The following is a 12,745-nucleotide window of genomic DNA, read 5'->3' on the forward strand; positions in this document are numbered from 1 at the left end:
TCTGCTGTCCCTCTCCTTCTGCTCCTGCCCACCCTGCTCCCCACTGTGTGTGAATAAATAAATAAATAAATAAATAAATAAATAAATAAATGAAATACTTTTAAGAAATTAAATGGGAACAAAAAATACTTTGCACTCAGTAGCATTACTAAAGGGAATAGTTGAACCACTCCATTGCACAACTTCAGCGGCATCATTCCCATGGAAGTTTATGTAAATGGTATTTCCCAGCATATCCTTTACACTGAATAAAATACATGCTTTTTCATGTTTCAAGTCCATGTTACAAATAATAATAAAATTCATTCTTTTTTAAATGATCAGGGAGGAAAGTAACTCAGTGGTATAATTTTTCCCAAGGACAGGACGACTTTCATGGCTAATGGTAAGGATGGAATGATATTGCACTGAACAGCTCCATTCCTTATCAGGCATTTTAAACTGTAAACTATGGGTCAGGCATCATTCTCAGCACTGGAGATGCCTCTCACTGAGCAACACCGGGTGTCGAGGGATCTTGTGAGCAGAAAGAGTGACCAAGATAGGAAAGCATCATGTGTTTTACCCATGAAAGTACAAGTGACAAAACAAAACTTAAGGGGAAGAAGGAGTACTAATCGTTAGCATAGGTACAATGAACTAGTAATAATAAATGTTACCCAGAAGACAGAGTTCTGACAAGGAAAAATCAAGAGGAGGCAAGGATCACAAAGAAGCAAACAGTTGGAAATAGAAGAAAAAAAACTATTTATTTTCATAGGCTTTCATCTAGAGTGTTGGTTTTAAACATTCTTAAGCTCAGTCTAAATTATTGTTCCCTAAACGCAAAAATGCATAAAGTAGAAAGCATTTAAAGGAATGCTGAAGAACAGAATGTGAGTTATTAAAATATGGTATAAGAAGACAGGCTAAGAATGCTATTCATATGCTTTTGAAAAGAATGAGGTCTTGGGAGAAGGGTTTAAAATAAAATGAGCAGTTTATAGATACAGATAAAGATATATAGGCATATAGATATATACATATCCAGAGAGAGAGATTGATTTAAAATATCAATACAGTCTGTAATAAAGGGCAGTTTAAAATATTTGAGCTACAAATAGACTTATTAAAGCAGAATACGTAAAAGATGATTTTTTAATGAATAAGTGTTGGGTCAAGACATAAATAAATGCAGTTAATTTATAACATGGTGTTTTTAGACTTTGTGTTTTTAGGTGTTTTATAACATTTAAACCATCTTATATGAACTAAGATACATACAGAATAAACAAGGAAAGTCTATGGGAAATGAATGGAATTATTTATTTTTTTAATTGGGACTTTTTTTTACTAATTTTTAAAATTGAGATATAATTGAAAAATAACATTAGTTTCTGATGTGCAACATAATGATTTAATATCTGTATATGTCACAGAATGATTATCACATAAGTCTGGTTAACATCCATCACCACATGTGGCTATAAATCTCTTTCTTATGATGAGAACCTTTTTTTAAGTTTTATTATTATTTAAGTAATCTCTACACCCAACATGGGGTTTGAACTCAGGACCCCAAGATCAAGAGTCACATGCCTCTCCAACTGAGCCAGCCAGACACCACCCCCCATGACAAAAACTTTTAAGATCTATCGTCTTAGAAACCTTTAAATATATGATACAGTATTGTTAACTATAGTCACCATACTGTATATTACACCCCATGACTTACTCATTTTATAACTGGAAGTTTGTACCTTTTGACCCCTTCACCTATCTTACTCATCAATCACCAGACCATTCTCTGTATCTATGAGCTTGTCTTTTTGTTGTTGCTTTTTTTTTTTTTTAAGATTCCACATATAAGTGAAATCATACACCCCACTTTCTTTATCCATTCATCCATCAGCAGACACTCAAGTGGCTCCCATGGCTTGGCTATTTTAAGTAATGCTGCTATGAATTACTTGTATATGTATACATGTCATATACATGTATATGGGCATGTATATCTTGCCAAATCAGTGCTTTCCTTCCCTTCAGATAAATACCCAGTAGGGGCCTTACTGGATCATAAGGTATTTCTAACTTTTTAAGGCCCTATATGGAATTTTCTGTAGTGACTACACCAATTTACATTCGGACCAATAGTGTACAAGCATTCCCTTTTCTCCACATCTTCACCAACCTATGTGATTTCCTGTTTTATAATAGCCATTCTAACAGTGTGAGATGACGTCTCATTGTGGTTTTGATTTGTATTTCCTGATGATGAGTAATGTTGAGCACCTTTTTATATAACTATTTGTGTATCTATATGCTTCTTTGGAAAAGTGCTTATTCAGATCCTCTGCCCATTTTATAACTGGATTCCTTAGGCTTTTGCTATGTTTTTTTTTAATTTTTATTTATTTATGATAGTTACAGAGAGAGAGAGAGAGAGGGGCAGAGACACAGGCAGAGGGAGAAGCAGGCTCCATGCACCGAGAGCCCGACGCAGGATTCGATCCCGGGTCTCCAGGATCGCGCCCTGGGCCAAAGGCAGGCGCCAAACCGCTGCGCCACCCAGGGATCCCGCTATTTGTTTTTAAATAAGGAGCAGTGAAAAAGTGACCTCTATTGTAAAATATAGTTCGAAGGATTTTTATAATGGAAATTACTTTGGGTTGTTCTATGCAACTTCAGAAGTCATTTTACAAGGTTATCATATTTGCAAATAATTATTAGGAGGGATGTAGGACAGATATGCATTGAGAGCCAGCTATGTATTGTGAATATTTTGAAATGTAGTTATATAAGAGTAAATTAGCAAACTTAAAATCATTCACATGCTGTTCCTTTCCAATTGACATCAAAGATAGAACCAAGGGCAGCCCTAGTGGCTCAGCGGTTTAGGGCTGCCTTCAGCCCAGGGTGTGGTCCTGGAGACCAGGGATCGAGTCCCACATTGGGCTCCCTGCATGGAATGGAGCCTGCTTCCCCCTCTGCCTGTGTCTGTGCCTCTCTCTCTCTCTCTCTCTCACTCTCTCTCTCTCATAAATAAATAAAATCTTTAAAAAAAAATAGAGCCAAAACAATGATAGACCTACAAAGATGATTTGAAAATTAAATTCCATGATTCCTGCTTTTTCTCTCATTTATGTAAGACTAGAGATATTCCTCAAAAGGGAAGCATGACAACGGAAACAATTCTATTTCCTATGTAAGTTATTTAATAAGTATATTGAATTTAATTGAGCCAAGTGAATCTCTTTCTTCCATGAGCTTCTGACTCTCCCAGGGGTGAGAAGCTGTAACTTAACAAAGGTTAGCAGTACCTTGATAACTGTTTTAAGAGAGTTTAAAGCAAATACTGTATCAATTCTATGTATTTCTGTGTCTCAATAATAATTCATTTCTATAGTCTATGCTTCCATAATTAATACTCCCTTATATTGGATCTTTTGTCACTCACTAATTGTTTCCAGCCAGATTAGAAGCTCTTGAAAGGCCATGCTGTGTGCTTTTTACTTCTCCTACATTTCACCATAGCACTGGGTCACAGAATTGGCCAGTAATACACACTTGATTGATCATTTGAAATGCATGCATGTGTGAACAGAACAGTCAGTGATTTACAGAAGCTTAAGTGGATTGTTCCCTGGTTATCCTCGAGAGCACATTTTATTCCATGTGTGAATCTCTTTGTTGATAGCACCTGGAAAATCCTTGGTTATAGCTTATGGGTCCAAATGTAAAGAAGCTAAAGAAATAGTAATTTCATGTGAAGACTCTCGTCTGTTAAAGTCATCTGGTTTCTTATTAAACCATCTCTGACATCTCTATGGTTTAAAAGCATTAAAAAACACCATCTGCCATGGTGGCCATATCCCTGTAATGAGGGAATTTATCAAGATATATTGAGCTCATAGGCATTTAAGCTTACATTTGTTCTTTGCCTGATGTGTAAAAGCTTCTGCTGGGCACGTTAAAAAAAAAAAAAAAAAAAGCAAATACCAAAGTGCTCAACTTTTATGGGCTCGATTTTGCCTCTAGGTGATTTGCAGAAAATATGACTCATATGCCACCTGAGTTCATAATGAAAAAGGCTAAATACTTTCCAAACCACCTGTTTGTTGCCTTGTCTTTCATGCCTAAGGAATCATATCCTGCATGAAACATGGGCTCTCTGCCATTATTATTCCCAAGGAAGAAATGTAATTCCAAAGTTTTTACCAGTCTGTTCATTCTCAATTGCTAAGGTTATTAGAGATTTCAGAAATATTTTTATGGGGAAAATTTACTAAGCTCTACCATGTTTCCCTCACTCTTTTAAAGCTTAACACTGATGACTCAAAAGAATTCAGATAAGTGGAAGGCACTTTAAAGTTAATTGCTCCATTTTATAAATTGCATTGCTCAAATTCAAGAGTAAAAGCCATTTCCTAGTTTTTGTCAGGTATCTTCTTTCCCTGTGTATTGGATGTCACTTAATTCATAGTCTGCAATGATTTAACTGTCTTATTATGCAGTTATTTCTGGTAATGTCCTTCAATCTTGACTTTGCAAATTGAAATATATTTTATTGATCTAGATGCATTAAGTGTTTCAGACACTCTAGCATATTCCACCTCGCCAGCAGTTACTTTAGGAAGGCCTACTTGAACATAACCGAGGATCCCTTGGATAAACCTTTGCCTTTCAATAATGACTTTGAAATGGTCAAAATGATCATGAGTCCTCAAATATTCCCAAAACATTTCTTAGCATGTGAATAAAAAAATGATAGAGAGGTTTTTAGGCTTGAAGTTGGCCTGTTTTGATTAGCAGCTTCACTGTGAAATCCATTCAGAAACCACATAACTCGTTTTACATCGAACATTTTTATGTACACTTCAGATGAATTACTATTTCCAGAACACTCCCTCCATTAATCAAGAATTTTCTTCACTGTACATAGACAACGCAGACAATAAATTAGATGAATGCACATAAGCTTAATATATCAATATGTTCTGTGAACCTAGTTAACATTAATAGGTTTACTAACCCATGGACCTTTTACAGACTCACAACACACATATCTGCACACACACACACACACACACACACGCGAGGGCTTTATTTACAGATAAGCCTATCTGTTTGTAGATTGATCAGTGGGTAAAATAAGATGTATCTCTTTTTCCATCATAAATAACTTTTCTTCAACAATGAATATAAAACTTTTTCAATACTAAAAAACAAAGAATTTTACAGTGAGCATCCCCAAACCAACCTCTTAGAGTCAATCATCGAAGTTGTGCAATACTTGCTATAGTACATATCTACATCTATCAGTCCAACAAGTCATCGTATTTATTTGTTGCATTTCCAAGTTGCAGACATCAGTATATGTTCCCCTATATCTTTCAGCAAACATACCAACGTAACTAATTTTTACATAACAGTTTCGAAGAATGGATCATTTGGGGTGATCTTAAATATCATAAGCTACTCAGAATTTTAGTCTAGTTGGTCTGGCTTTGGCAAAGATTCAGTATTCTCCCTTCTCTTTTTTGACTTCATCTACAACTCCCTGGAGCCTGATACTAATTGTCCTAACTCTGTGTCCCCATCGCTATCCTTTCCCCTACAGTGCACTGACTTGTGTATGCAACCATGAATCAGTTAAAGTTCTTGAACCAAAGTGCTTACAGCCATATGGGTGGTGTAAAATCACTACCAGCAAAGACAGATGACAGCCAGAGTATTGCAAATCATGAAAGGCAGTGGTACTTGATAGAGTGCCTCACAGTGTCTGAAATGTAGATGGTACTCGATAAACATTTATGGATATAAGAATGGGAGAAGAGAGGAAGAGAGGGAGGGAGAGAGGGAAGGGGAGGAAGGGATGCCATTAGCTGGATAAGTAAAGCCTCCTTGGAAGAGTTGACACTTGAATGAGGTTTCATGAAGACAGGGGTACGGCTCATATCAATAGAAAATTTTAAGCAAACCCTCAGCTGGGCATAATCTCCTTAGCACATTGATTAAAAGTGGAAATGGCCAGTATTTGTATTCTTGGTGGTGGAAACTTGACTGGGGAAAGCTTCCAGAAGACAAAATAGCATTCAAGAGTGTTTTTAAAACAGACGATTTCATAGGAGGCTCTTTTAAGGACTTAAGATTCAGATAGAAACTGCAAGGGTAGAGATGAGTGAGTGGCAAGTGTGGGACACAAGCACGTTGCTAAAGCCAATAACAGATGCATAACTTTTAGTTAACAACCCCAGTATTTATCAGGAAAATGATCATGTCTCAACACACATCTTACACAGAAAGCCAAAATAATGTTTTTGACATTTCCATTTGGAACCAGCAACCCTCCTATTTAGTATATGACAACGAAGATGCCTTTCCCAAGTTGACTTGTGATGATAGCCTAGCAAACAGAGAAAATATTGGTGTGCTCCCTAAAAATGAGGAGGTAAGATTTTTGGCTTTCAAAGGTCGAAAATATTTAATAATCAAGAAAACTATGTGTGTGCACATAATAAAAAATCAAGATAAAAATAAAGCATCTCTCTAAAATTTTTCTTCTAATTCCAAAATATTTTCAGAATTACAGTCTGGGTGCCTGGAAGCTGAACTAGTGTTTTTATTTCTTTATATAATTTTTAAATTATTCTAATTATTTAGCACTGCTAGAGGCTCGCTTTAAGTAATTGGACTTGAAGTGCTTTTGTTTACTTTGTCTAGGACCATGACCAGACCTGGGAGGCAGCCAGGTAAGCATAAGAGATGAGAAACCACCATCGGATAGAAGGGGTGAAATAATTTATCAGCTGACAAAGGGTTTGTTAAGTTACCTGGGGTCTTTAATTATGCTTTGCTACTATTGCTAGCTATCTAAAGTCTTATATGTTATGTAACATGATCTGAACTTGCTTGGGCTATATTATCTGTGTGGTCCCTCTGGAAAAGTAGGCAGTTTACGTGATACAGATGTTAATTAAAGTTGCTTATCTCTTGGAAGTAAGACTATAAATATAAGGTAGAAATTATATAGTTCACACTGCCTCCATCATAACTCTTCTTGGTTGCCAAAGAGCAAGGTGACTTCAAATTAATTCACTGAATGATACACTGGTCATTTTATTAGACAACCAGGAAGCACCAACAGTTAAAATCCTTGACCAGTTTTCAAGAGCTCTCACAAACTGGCATTGTGATTTCACAATATTGCATAACCAGGTAGTATTGTTCTTTAATCACACACATGAATGCATTCTAAGTATATTTTGGATCTTTTTCCTTCTCCACACTTACCCCTTTAGAGCTGGCTCTGAGCTTTTATTGTCATTTGTCAAATCAAAAAGTAGCAATAAGCAATAATAATAGGACCATTAATGTATAGTTGTTTGAGTATGTGTTCTGAAATCAGGCCACCTAGATTTCTATTTTGGCTCTTCTATCAACTACCTGTGAAACCCCCAATGAGTTACTTGACCTTCCTGTGTCTGAGGAGTTTCGTTTATAAAAACAGAGATAGTAATCATACTTGCTTTCTACAGTCAGGGCAATTTTTTTTAAATGGAGGTAAAATTTATATAACATAATACCACAAACCATTTTAATTAAGTGACGTTTAGGACATTCACAGCACTGGTAACTCACCTGTCTTGTTGCAAGATATTGTCATCACCCCAACAGCAAACTCCATACACATAGAGCAGTTACTCCCCATCCCCTCCTGCCTACAACCCCTAGCTACCACCTGTCTGATTTCTATCTCTATGGACTTATTTATTCTAGACATTTTATGTAAGTGGAATTACACACTAGGTGCTATTTTGTTTCTTGTTTCTTTTGCTTAGCATGATTTGGGAGTTTATCCACATTGTCATTACTTTTTCTGGCTGAATAATAATCTATTACATGGAAATACCACATTTTGTCCATCCATTCATCAGCTGATGGACATTTGGGTTGTTTCTGCCTTTTGACTATATAAATAATGCTGCTAAGAACGTTTGTGTACAAGTTTTTGTGTGGAAATATGTTTTCATTTCTCTTGAACCTAGGTGTGGAATTCCCGGGTCATATGGGAACTCTATGTTTAGCCATTTGGAGAAGTGCCACACTGTTTTCTTTTTTTTTTTTTCTTTTTTTTTTTTTTTTTTGCCACACTGTTTTCCAAAGCGACTGCACCATTTCATATTCCCACCAAGTAGATGAATGTTTTAATTTCTTCATATCCTTGTCGATACTTGTTATTTTCCTTTTTATTTTTTTTTATTATGCCTAACTCAGTAGCCATGAAGTGGCATCTATTTGTAGTTTTGATTTCATTGTCCTAATAATGAGATTGAGCATCTTTTCAAAGTCCTCTTGGCCTCATATCATTTTTAATAAAGACTGATTGAATGAGTACTAGATAATACGTGTATAGTATATGCCATGTGTCAGGTATTATATTAAGTACTTTACATATAAATACACATGCATATATACATATATATAATCATTTAACCTCAAAATAGGTATACTATCATTATATGTAAAGTTTTTAGAACAGTACTTCACAAATGATAAATGTGAGTTAGGATGGAAAACCAGAGAGAACAAGCATAGAAAAGAACATAATGTTATTGAAATGTTATAAGAACATAACTTATTCACCATTAGTTAATCTTCCACTGAATAACCAAAAGAGGGGCACTTGGGTGCCTCAGTCAGTTAAGCACCTACCTTTGGCTCAGGTCATGATCTCCAGGTTCTGGGACTGAGTCTCATATCCGGTTTCCTGCTCAGTGGGGAATCTCTCTCTCTCTCTCTCTCTCTTTCTCCCTCTACCTCTCCCACCATTCCTTCTATCAAAATAAACATATAAAATCTTTTAAAAAAAGAAAGAATACCCAAAAGATATGAGAATTGTTTCTCCTACCCTTTCTGTCATTCCAGAATACGCCAAATGTAGAACAATCACTTCATTGCTTTTAGTTCATCAAGAATGAGGATTCTGTTCTTAAGGTAGTCCAGAAGTCCTTTTAGGTTTTGTTCCTACATAAACCTAAAAGAAGTTCTATTTTATTCACGTATTCATTTGTTCATTCATACTTTCAACAAATATGCATTGTGCTTGTCATATGCCAGAAGCTGTTCTAGGAGTTTTATAATAACAAGTTACAAACAAACAAACAAACAAAAAGAAAATGATGGGGAAGGGGTCTTCCTTTTGGAGCTTACCATCCTTAGAACAGAAAACAAACAGTAAACAAGAAGCAAGAAGTATGCCTACATCATGAGGAAAAAGAAAGAGCAGAAGGGATGAGACATTGGGAAGCACAGCTAAGGGTCAGCTGAGGAAGTGAGGTGGAGTCCTGTCCACTCCTTAGTGGGAGTCCCTCCTGTTTCTCCTTGCCCTTTCGAGTCCTCCCACCAGGAGTGGGAAGAAGAGGGTAGGGGGATCGTAAGAAGAGGAGACTCTACCTCAAATGCAGCCACTCCTTTAATCTGCTACAGGAAAAATCTGCACCTCTAATTCTCATACCTATAATCTTGAGAGTGAGAACACAACTAGTTTACTCTTTCTTTAGTATTTGATGTGACTTGGAGATTGGTTTGTTCCATCTATCACAGCACATTTAGAGTAGTTAGAAACATGAGGTTCACCATTGGCAGGGACATTGCAACAAACTACTAATTGTTTGGAAATGTCCAATTAAGTTCTGAGCAAGCAAAAAGGAGCTGATTATGTACCTAATGTCAGAGGTTAGCATGAAATTATTTACCACCAGACATGGCTGGGTTACTAACACCCAGAGAAGTGGTGTGGCCATGATGATGTGTAAAGCAGACTCACGCTGTGTAATACCACTCTTTCTCTTGTGTACTTGGATCCTCTTGTATGAATTAAAGAGGTGGGGGAAATATTAGGAAGAAATTAAACCCAGACAGCCTTGATTTTCTTCTTGCTAGCATCAAGCAGATGACCTTGGGCAAATCCATTGCTTTACTGTAAAATGGATACAGTAACACCTATTTTGTAGGATTATTGTTAAAATGATCTATAATGGGTGAAAAAGACCCAGGACAGCATCTGAAAGAGAGTAGGCACATATACAATACAGTAGTAGGAGCTGAAGTGCTTGTGATTATGTTGTTGGTGGCATCTGGCCAAAATCACCCTGACCACAGGTGGGCACTAAAAGAAGCTTCAGGGGGGCACCTAGGTAGCATTAATTCTTGATCTCAGCTCAGGTCTTCATCCCAGGGTCATGAGTTCAAGTCCTGCATTGGGCTCCATGCTGGGCGTGGAGCCTACTTCAAAAAAAGAAAAAAAAAGAGCTTCGGGACACTCTAAAACCCAACCTCAAACTCACTAAGGCTGAAATATGCAGACCAAAGAATCTGACACTCAGCAGTTGAAAAGGAAGTTCACTTTCTCTAATATTTGTAGTCACAAGGAGAAGAAAACTGCCTAGGACCTGGCAGGTGGTGGGGATGCTCCAAGTGTCAGAGCTGAGTCTGACACTCAAGCCAAAAGATGTCCACCTAAGTATCACCTCTGTTTCCTAGGCCTATGACCTTGGGCAACTCACCTAATCACATCAACGAGAGCCTGTTATCTCAGCTGTGAAAAGGGGCCCTAATAATGTCTATGAAAGCCCATTGTAAATTATAAAGCACCATACAAAAACATTATTATAAATAAAATGTATGAATACCTACATTTCTGCATTTAATAGCAAGCACAGAATCAAAAGGATACAGGCCTTTTAAACCAAAAACTATTGCAAATATGATTGACCATTATTTCTAAATATGCAGGTAGCAACTGATAGGGTGGAATTGAGAAACTAGTCCATGCAGCTCAAATTTCTGGCATCAAACACATGAGTAGTAGAGTTTATCAAAGAATTCTGAAGCATTTCAAATATCCTTTATTAATCCTGACTGGTTACAGTCATACCCATGATTTTGTTTTTATAATATCCTTTGAACTCTATTATTATTGTCCATACTCACAGGGTGAGAAAATTAAAGACCAAAGAAATGCAGTCCCCAATGTCTCAAAAGTCACTTGGTGGGAGAATGATGACTAAGATTTAGGAGGATTTTTTCTTCTTGTCATTAATGTCCGTTATTAATAGCATCCAGTTTATATTCTCCCAGGTGTATTCCATGAGTTCATCCCTCAGCCAGGCCCTAGGAATGCTGCGTGCTGTAAAGAGGCTGCAGAGCTTCTAAAGAGAACTTGTGGTCCAGTAACCACATAAGCAAAGTCACAATTAGAGAAATACCCTTGCATTTGGGAATAATGGGGTCTGCAGGGGAGGCTGAGGCAAATGGGAGATCAGGAGGGACTTCCAGAGGAAGTGATGATGGAGTTGATATTTAAGGAATGGCTGTGTATGCCTCAGCAAGAGTGGGCAGCCAGATGGGTCCAGGTGGGGGGAAACAGCCCAAACTTACTGTGGCCACCACGGTGGCCATGGCTAAAAAGCAGGGACCATGCAGAGAAGGTTCCCAGATGAGGCAGGGAAAACTAGCAGGGCTACTCAGGTCCTCAAGATTCTCCCCAGGACCAAATAGGGCAGGGAGGGTGGCAGATGCTGAGTCACAGGTTCAAGGCCATATGGACTTCGTAGTCTGCTTTTCAGAGGCTGCCTGAAAGCACATCTCTGAGGACTTTAGAAATGTCCCTGGGAAACTCCTATCGAGATCCCCCAACCCAGTATTTCATTGTGTTTTCTTGTTCCAGCCTTCTTAATTCTAGTGATTTTAGTAATTGATTACGCTGATCAAATCATAAAAAAAACATAGGGGCACCTGGGTGGTTCAGTGGTTGAATGTCTGCGTTTGGCTCAAGTCGTGATCCCCTGAGGTCCTGGGATCAAGTCCTGCCTTGGGCTCCCCGCAGGGAGCCTGCTTCTCTCTCTGCCTGTGTCTCTGCCTCCCTCTGTGTGTCTCTCATGAATAAATAAGTAAAATCTTAAGAAGAAAAGAAGAAGGAGAAGGAGAAAGAGAAGGAGAAGGAGAAGAAGAAGAAGAAGAAAGAAGAAGAAGAAGAAGAAGAAGAAGAAGAAAAAGAAGAAGAAGAAGAAGAAGAAGAAGAAGAAGAAGAAGAAGAAGAAGAAGAAGAAGAAGAAGAAAGAAAGAAGAAGAAATAAAATGTTTTAGTAGAAAAACAAGAATGGTTTTTGGAGAGAGGCAATTTTGTAGATGGGAAACTAAATTCTCTAATACAGACCTCTCTCTGAGACTGTCTGTGGAGCCCATGCTAGAGCTATCAGAAAGATCCAGAACAGCTTGCAGGACCTGAGCCTCTGTCCCTGGTTTCCAGTAGGGGATGGCACTACTTGCTGCAGACCCAGCCCCTCAGTTCATGCAGGACTAGTTGTCTGAACAAAGGCTGCAAAATCAGAGAATGCAAAGCCTTCTAGAACCTATGGAATTCTCTCTCAATTTTGTGAGTATTACAGTGGATATAAAGACAAGAGGATGTTTGCTAAGTTTCTCAGTAATTATTCTGACTTTGAGAAAACACAACTCTTAGGCTAGTGTATTTCCCTCTTACGTGAGAAATCTAGGTCTTAAAAAAAGGAAGTTGGGGCACCCCCGGTGGCTCAGCGGTTTAGCACCGCCTGCAGACCAGGGCATGATCCTGGAGACCCAGGATCAAGTCCCACGTCGGGCTCCCTGCATGGAGCCTGCTTCTCCCTCTGCCTGTGTCTCTGCCTCTCTCTCTCTCTCTCTCTCTCTGTGTGTGTCTCTCGTGAATAAATAAATAAAAATC

At 37.9% G+C, this 12,745-nt stretch overlaps 1 protein-coding gene across 7 annotated transcripts in view; it reads left to right on the forward strand.

The window, feature by feature from the left end:
• CHRM3 (cholinergic receptor muscarinic 3) overlaps positions 1-12,745 on the forward strand; it is a 505,856-nt gene that overhangs the window by 450,776 nt on the left and 42,335 nt on the right. The window contains exon 5 of one of the 7 annotated variants that reach the window (XM_055308974.1): positions 6,703-6,731. The exons of the other annotated variants lie outside the window; for them this stretch is intronic. The gene's annotated coding sequence lies outside the window, so the exon portion shown is untranslated. The remainder of the gene's footprint in view (positions 1-6,702; positions 6,732-12,745) is intronic. 7 annotated transcript variants of the gene reach the window in all.

The sequence above is a fragment of the Nyctereutes procyonoides genome, unplaced genomic scaffold (genome assembly GCF_905146905.1).
Source record: "Nyctereutes procyonoides isolate TBG_1078 unplaced genomic scaffold, NYPRO_anot_genome, whole genome shotgun sequence".
In the NCBI taxonomy this organism is placed as follows: domain Eukaryota; kingdom Metazoa; phylum Chordata; class Mammalia; order Carnivora; family Canidae; genus Nyctereutes; species Nyctereutes procyonoides.